The sequence below is a fragment of the Frankliniella occidentalis genome, unplaced genomic scaffold (genome assembly GCF_000697945.3).
Source record: "Frankliniella occidentalis isolate FOCC.00 unplaced genomic scaffold, Focc_3.1 Scaffold84, whole genome shotgun sequence".
Taxonomy (NCBI): Eukaryota; Metazoa; Arthropoda; class Insecta; order Thysanoptera; family Thripidae; genus Frankliniella; species Frankliniella occidentalis.
The window spans coordinates 546,813-553,650 of record NW_026267213.1 but is presented as its reverse complement, the minus strand read 5'-3'; positions in this window follow the sequence as shown (position 1 = coordinate 553,650).

The window sequence follows — 6,838 nt, the reverse complement described above, 5'->3', positions numbered from 1 at the left end:
CCCCTCCTCGGCCCGCCCCTGGCCCCTCCCTTCGAGCTCTACCTCCCTCGCCACTGCTGCACCACCCCTGACGCCGCCCAGTCCGTACGGCCAGAGCGCCATGATATATCGTTGCGGTAAAAGTAGTAGAAACTAATGGTATGTGCTCTCCGTATATGCGAGCTCTGTGCTGAGAGCACACCCTTCTCCCTTAACCCCCCCCCCCTCTCCATGGCCTTGCACATTCACGCACACATACAAACACACACGCACGTTCGTGTGGACTTAGGAAGCTTAAACGCGGTCGACCTGGACGCGCCGAGTTGAAGCATATCCTGTCGAGTACCAGAAGTAAGTCAGGAGGGGTGGTCATTGAATTCCGAGAATGCTGCCCCCCTCCCCCTCCCACACACTACCACACACTGTGCCCCACTTTTCCACTGCCTCTCTCCTCCTCCATACACACACAAACACACACACACACACACACACACACAGACCCCAAACACCCTCCGCCCGCTGCTTTTCAACCCACGTGCGCACACATTTACACGGTGTGCGGCAGGTCCGAGGCAAGAGTTGAATGCAGCGGAGGACACTCGAGGTTTGAGAGTGGCAATTACTCATTTTGCGCACTTTAAGTGGAGTTCATTTCGGCAACTGAGATGGCGACGCTCCGTCTCTTTCAAAGCTGTTTTTCTGCAGTGTTTTTGGTACTGCCTGACTCTGCAACTTATTTCTGAAGACAAAATGTCTGTGTCGTACAAAAAATGAAAACATTCACATGTCTTAAATGCCGAGTTCTGCATGGCGCCATTGCCCGTGTATCCTAAGCGGAGTACACTCCAACTGATTTTGAGGAAACGTCCGTGCTACGAAGTTTAAACTTCGTGTCGTTTTGGACAAATTTTGCCGCAAAATTGCATGATTTTATATGAATACACAACGCAGAAATATGTGGAACAATGTGATTGTTTAGTTTTAACGTTTATATTCCGCTCCACGGCTTTAGGACTACGACACAACAGTTTGCCCAGCCTAGAAACCATGGTTTCTTAGAGGTGGAGAGTAGGCAAACCCGCTTCGAGTACAAATTTTAATTGATTATCGCGTACAACGTTGTATTTGGGTCTAGAAGTCGGTTTTCTTTGTGCACCCTGAAGCGGGAGTGGGGGGCGTGCATTCCTGTGCGTGTTTAATTCCGTTTCGTTTCGTTTATGTTTGTGTTTTGTTTGCAGTGCCTCCACGCCAGATGACCATCCTGGACGAGATGGGCGACGAGAGGACGTCGGTGGTGGGGCCGTACAGGGAGGGCCAGCGGCTCCACCTGCAGTGCCACGTGTACGGAGGTAAGGCTCCCGGCCCGGCGGGCGGCCCAGCCTAGCAGGCTAGGGGTCCAAGTTCGTTCGGCTCCGGTAAACTCCCCGGTCGCAGCTGCGGCTCTGAGGCGTCCCGAGTCGTTTCCTCCTGCTTCCCCTAATAATAATAAAAGCGAGGAAGTAGTCCCTTCCCTCCCGCCTCCCTCGTCCCCTTCCCCGCGCCCCTATCCTTTTCTCTCTTTCCCCCTTTCGTCTCCTCTTCTCTCTCAACGTTTACCCATCGCTTCCCTGTTATCTCCCACCATCTCCTCCCCTTCCTTTCTCCGCTCTCCGTCCTCTGACCTCTCTCGCTGTCCCTCATGCCTCCTAGACCCGTCTACCCGTACGTGGGACGGTAGTTGACACGATCCGAGATTGTGTGGTCCGTCGCTCCATGGCTCGTGAGGGGTTTCCCAATCACTGCTTTCCTTCCCTCAAACTGTTTGGCTCCAGGCGACTCTCCTTTTTTTCCCTTTCCCTTTTCCTGCTCTTTACTAGAAGCAACCCGGACTCATACATGTTTTCGTTTGTTTTGTTTGTTTCTGGTATTGGGCCGGGTGGGATGCGGGGATTAGGCAGGCAGCCGGGAGTCATGCTGTGCGCGGCGCTGGGAAGGCGGGACCGGCGGGACACGGGTCGAACAGGGCGGCATCGCCCGGCACCGCCCGTGCTCGTGCAAGCGCCGGGGGCGGCCGTGTCCCTTCCACCGCGGGGTCGCGCTGCCGGCCGACGACCGCGCGCACGGGGGGGCGATGACGCGCCGGGGCCATGGCCGCCCCCTGGCCACCCCCGACAGCCCCCGACCGCCCCTGGTGTTCGCGGGCAGAGCTCGACCCCCGCTCCCGGGCTGCGGTCCACGCCAACCCATTTCAATTTTAATTCGCCCCGCAAACCCTGCCATGCTGCTTTTACTTTTCGATGTTCTCCCGACGTCGCGGTCGTATGCATCCCGACGAGGGCCCCTTCATATATGAGCGCACGTCGCGCCGGCGAGTGTGTGTGTGTGTGTGTGTGTGTTTGTCTGCGCCCGTGTGCAGGAGTGGGGCGGCTGGATGCGGTGGCAGCAAATCCCGCCGTGAAATAACTTTGACCCCCTCTAATATGCATGGGTGCGGCATTAAACGAGGAGTGAGGCGGCGGCCCGGCCTTTACTACCTGGCGAGTCCACGCACCTTGTGGGATCCGCGGGAGGGGAGGAGAGGCCTGGGGCGACAAAGCCAGGGACGGGAGAGCAGTCCACTGCGTGGATGGGAGCTGCAGCCTGTGCCCCTGTTAAGGTGTTCGGAGAGTGAGCGGGAGAAACAGACGATAGGAGCGGGGGCTGCGATCGCATGCGATTGCGGCGGCCACACCCAGAGAACAGCATTCTTGTGCTTGTTTTTTTCAAGCTGATTTTCTTGATTCAATTTTTATTTCTTAATTCGAAGAAATTTTTTTCCTTGATTCAAGAAAATTGGCTTTAATAAGCCAAGAATAGCGAAAACAAGCCTAAATATGCCATGAATCAAGAATTCATTTTTCTGGGTGCATGCAACTACCGCTATGAACCTCTCTTCTCCTCTCCGCCCGCGCATTCGTCTTTGCTTTCCTGTCGCTGCTCTCCCCAGTCAATTACCTCCCCCTCTCGTTTTTTTTTGGCCGCACACACTACTTCTCGCAGTGCACTCTTTTTTTCTTTTTTTTATCTGTAGGATGAGACTCTGTGCGGCTCGCCGTGCGGACGAGGACTTGCCATAATCTACCCGGCGCGATGTGATATATGGCGGGCGTGCAGCCAGGCGCAGGTAGCTGCAGCGGCGTGATGCCCCGCGGCCCCGAGATTTATCTCGTTCGGAAGGCAATCTCTCTCTCTCTCTCTGCCCCCTCCCCCCTCTCTCTCTCTTTATCTCTCTCTCGCTCTCTCTCATCAATGTGCGGTGTAGTGGCCCTGCCCCTGCGTGACTCGTGATGCGGTTGCAGAGCGGGCGTGCGCTCGCGCGAAGCTGCCAAAACAACAACAGTAGTTCCATGGAATGATGAAGTAGAGTTTGTCTTTTCCCCAGTCAATGCTACGCCGCGATGCTTTTTTCTCCCCCCCCCCACTCTCTCCCTATTCCCCAATTCTCTCTACCCCATCCTCTTTATTATTCAGATTTTTTCACTCCCCCTCGCTCACTCCCTCACTTCTCCGACCAATCTTCTTTTATTTTTAATGTGAAGAGACAGAGCGCGAGAAAGAGACAGAGAATGGTGAAGTGATTGCGTGCTTTTGTTTTGTGACCAAACCAATCTTGATAGCGGCGGGGTGGGGTGGGGCGATGTCGCTAAGAGGGTGTTATCGCACTGCTTGTTGTCCTTAGGACGTGAATGGCATGGGCAGCAGGACACGCTGCGGGGCGCAGCAGGGCGCAGCAGAACGCAGCAGGACGCGGCAGCAGGGGGTGGATAAATATACGACTGCCCCTCCACCCCCCCTGTTCTCTTTACCCAACCGCTGCTGGCTTCTTTTGCCGCCCCTAAACTTTCCCCCTTCCCTGCCCTTTCCACCCCGGCGTTGAGTTGTTCTTTTGGCCTCTCGGCGCAATGGTCAGTGATGTTGTATCTCGGGCTGACAGTTGCAATATGATCCCCCTGACCTTGGCCGGGGTGGGCTGGGGCGTGGCGCGGCGCGGCTGCCCGGGCGCTTCCCCCTCCAGGATGACGAATTACGTAACCTTATCTCTTTCTTTCTCGGAGCGCTAATGAGTAAACGAGCTACACTTTGTCACCGAAAACCGCCTGCGACACTTCCACCAGCAGCAGCCACCCTTCCTCCTCCCGCTGTCTTGCCCGGAAAGGCCCCCAGAGGGAGGGAGAGAGAGAGTGAGTGTGATAGAAAAAACACAAGCAAGGCAGCACCAGAGTATGCCCATTTTTTTCACGTTTTGGTACCCAGTCGTGCTCCTCTGCGAAGGAGAGCATTTTGATGGCCCACTTTTCTCTCAGGCGGGCGACTGAACTGAAGGAAGGGGGAGCGGTGGTTTCGGGGGGCAGCAACTTTATAGCGGTAACGCTGGCACCATTCTTGGCTCACTTTACTTCCACATCGCAAATTATAGGACGTGAAACGAAGTATGCGAAGTATTCTGAATAAATGCAGGTTGGCCGCTGTGCCCCTTTCGAGCAGAAGCGTATACCAGCCCGATGCACGGGTGCCGATGGGTCTGCAAAACTCTATCGTCCACATATCGAGACGGTACAGCTACAACTATAAAAAGTGTTCGATGTAGTTGTCGATACAGCTGGTCGCTGAAAACAATTCGCACTACGGTACCTCCTAACAATATGCGCTTATTTGTTTTTAGTCCAAACAAACCCGCTCATTACTCAGGGCTCTAAACAGAACCGCTCATCTGCGCGGGTCCTACACAGAACCGCTCATCTTTCTGAAATACGGGCCGGTGATTCCCAGGTTTCAATGGATGTTCCTGAGTGCTGAGCTTCAATTTAGAAAGAAAAAATGTAACATGCTCTCTTGTCTGTACTGGAACATCATATTTAAACTACTATAGCCCGTAAAAGCCACCGATATTGGGTGATATTATAGTAAATACGAGGGGCAACATAACCTAACCAGCGCCCCGGCCGCGAGCAGATGAGCGGTTCTGTGTAGGACCCGCGCAGGTAAGCGGTTCTGTGTAGAACCCGAGGTGCTGAGCGATTACGTTTAACCTAAAGAATTATAAGCGCATATTGATAGGAGGTACCGACTAGGTACGCGACAGTTCAGTATTAGTGCGGAGCTGCGTGTCATCAATGCATGGAAACCGATGTAGCTTCCTCGCTGCGTTGACCCTATACGGAGGAGTCGTAGTGTTGACTAAAAGTTGACGTTCCTCTTATAGTGCCTTACAAGGGCGCCACCAGGCATCAACGTTTTGAAACTTTTATAGGCGGAGTTTTAGTGCTTTCTAAAGTTAAGCTGTGGGTAGCTTGCCTACAAAACAATATCTGAGTTTTTACCTTCGTGCTTAGTCCCGCCAGTCTCTTTTTCGAGCAGTTTTTCTTCTTTCAATTGCCAAAAAGGTCAAACAAAACCGATTACCTCTCGAAAAAACAGAAGAACCTCATTCCAACTGCTGGCTTTTGTTTCACTGCGCTTGCCCTGAGTGACTTTTACACTTTGGAACCGTCTCTGACGCAATTATTTATGTTAACGGGGTATGCAGTCGTCACAAGCGCCGCCTGCTGCCGGGGCCTCGGCCGGGGCAGGTGAGCTCGAGACAATTGTTACTTGTTGCCGGCAGAACTCCGCCTTTTAATTACCCCCGGCGTGCGGTCATGCTGCTAACTGCGTTTCAAGTGGCGCCGAGGTGAGGGACCCGGGCCGACGCGCGCGAGTTGGTCTTTAACTGACTGAGGCTACTGACTGCAGGCGGGATGGACAGCCGCGGCTTCGACTGACTGTCAGACGAGCGACGGCTGACAGAACGACCGACCGGACGACCGCCGGGGAGGTACTCCCGCCCTTATCAGGATTTTATGCTGCGGCCGTAGCGTTTCATTGCTCCTGCGCGGCGATGCTATTGCCCCCCCCCCCCCCCCCCTGAACCCCTCGCCACTCCCTACCTATTCCTCTCCTCCTATCCTTTCCTCTCCTTACACCGCGCCATATTATTCGACGACTGCGTTCGTTGTGCAAAAGGACGAAAATAAGTTCCAAATCAAAAAACATGATTGGTATCAGTAGCATGTATAAATATACTTGTTGTTTTTTCGTCCTGTTGGGTACCACATCATGGATGTATCTGCTCCTTACTCTTTGTCCGTTTGTTTTATCAGTCGATTCTCCCGCTGATAGAGAGTCGGACGCCGTGGGGTACTTTTGAGAGGCGGAAGCCGTCTGAATCAGAGCGCACGCCGCAGTGTTGCGGGTTCGCCTCCCCCCTCCAGCTGGGCGCCATAGCTCCTGCCCCCTGCTGCCCAAGAATATATGCAATCCCGCAACGCTGTGGCGTCCGCCTCGTGATACACAGGATGGGGTACTTTAGGTCAGTCCGACGCCGCCACGGGTGCGTACCTTTAAGAGTCCGGCGCCACGGGGTATATTTGAGAGGCGAGGCGGGGTGCAGCCGGGTACTTTTAAGAGGTGTGTACAGCGGGGTGCTCTTCGGAGTCAGCCGCCGCGGCTTACTTTTTTAAGAGGCGGGCGCGGTGGGCCGGCGACGCCGTAAAACCCCACCGGTCGCCCTGAGCGGCTCCTCCCAGAGGCTCGCCAGCACCGCGCCGCGGAAGTGTTCCGGAGGAGTGAAAAGGCTGTTGACGGGGGCTGACGCCGGCCTGGCACGGGCGTCCCAGTGCGAGCGCCGCGGTGGGGTTGCCCGGCCCAGGCCCCTCTGCCTGGTCAGCGCGCTGCACCACTTCCAACCGCGCCGACACCTTTTGCAGGATTATGCCGTCCCGCCGTGAATCTGTTTGTCTTGGGGATCAAGAGATTTGAGATGATATTTAGTTAGTTTCCGTAGCACCACGCCCCCCCCCCC